This window comes from Meleagris gallopavo, chromosome Z (assembly GCF_000146605.3).
Source record: "Meleagris gallopavo isolate NT-WF06-2002-E0010 breed Aviagen turkey brand Nicholas breeding stock chromosome Z, Turkey_5.1, whole genome shotgun sequence".
NCBI classification, from domain to species: domain Eukaryota; kingdom Metazoa; phylum Chordata; class Aves; order Galliformes; family Phasianidae; genus Meleagris; species Meleagris gallopavo.
The window spans coordinates 14,712,930-14,713,946 of NC_015041.2; the positions used below are offsets into that span (position 1 = coordinate 14,712,930).

Sequence of the window (1,017 nt, forward strand, 5' to 3'; positions counted from 1 at the left end):
AAAAAAGGAAGAAAGTCTGAAAACAATAATATTAAAATAGTCAGATGGACAACTAGCCCTATAAAGCAAGTAACAGGAATTAAAACAAAGATGCTTATGTGGCTTTGTTTTTATTCCAGAAAGTTGGTTTTACAGCAGATAATTTGGAAGTACTATCTTGTAATATCCCGTGAGGAGACAACTGGCTTTGCAGAAGTAACTAAGCAGAGTTTATGTTATTTCCTTCACAGTTCAGAACAGGCAGAGAATTGCCATGTCTCCATCAGAATTTTGCAGATGTGGTTAGCAGATACTAGCTGACTTGAAGATAAAAAAGAAAAAGAACATAAGGGAGAGAAGTGAAAACAGCTTCTGAATCTCCACAGTAATGCCAGCTGGAGAAACCTGTAGCTGATTTTGACCATGCCAGTCAGCCTAAGTCCAGTGTGCCACAGTGCATTAGTAGTCCTCCAATCCTGAGAGCTTCATGTGTGTACAGTTTGGTGCTCTTAGGAAGATCCCATTTTATATTTTCTGAAATAAGATGAATTGTTCTTTAATTTTCTCCAGTGGAAGAATTTTTTGCCTTTGGTAGAATTGCTTGAAGGTATGAGCTACAAAAACACTGATGACCCTGGCTTGAATTTTCACTGCAAAGGATATGGGTGACCATCTTGCTAAGAATGGCATTCAAGCTTTAGCAACATAAATGTAAGAGTGAAAAAGAGGAAACTCCCACAGAATAGTGACTGCTACACTTCTAAAGGAAATGTTAGTGTAATTTGCTGAGATTCATTAATTATTTCAGACCTAATAGCAAATCATTAGAAAATAAAGTCTTGATCTCTCTTACTTGATCCATGCATTATGGAAGACTAATTTTTTATTGATAGGAGGATTTCTGGGATTGTTGCCTTTTCTGGCATAAAATTTACTTTAGTCAAATTACCTACTGCTTATACATTGTTAAAAGATGCAGTCAGTAAGTCCTCTGCCAGGGAACTTACATTAACCCTTAAAAATTATGCTCTTTAAATT

General features: G+C 36.0%; 1 long non-coding RNA gene across 1 annotated transcript in view; it reads left to right on the forward strand.

The window, feature by feature from the left end:
- LOC104914880 overlaps positions 1-1,017 on the forward strand; it is a 5,868-nt gene that overhangs the window by 4,658 nt on the left and 193 nt on the right. Inside the window, exon 2 of the long non-coding RNA XR_004162172.1 lies at positions 721-724. This is a non-coding gene — a long non-coding RNA (uncharacterized LOC104914880). The remainder of the gene's footprint in view (positions 1-720; positions 725-1,017) is intronic.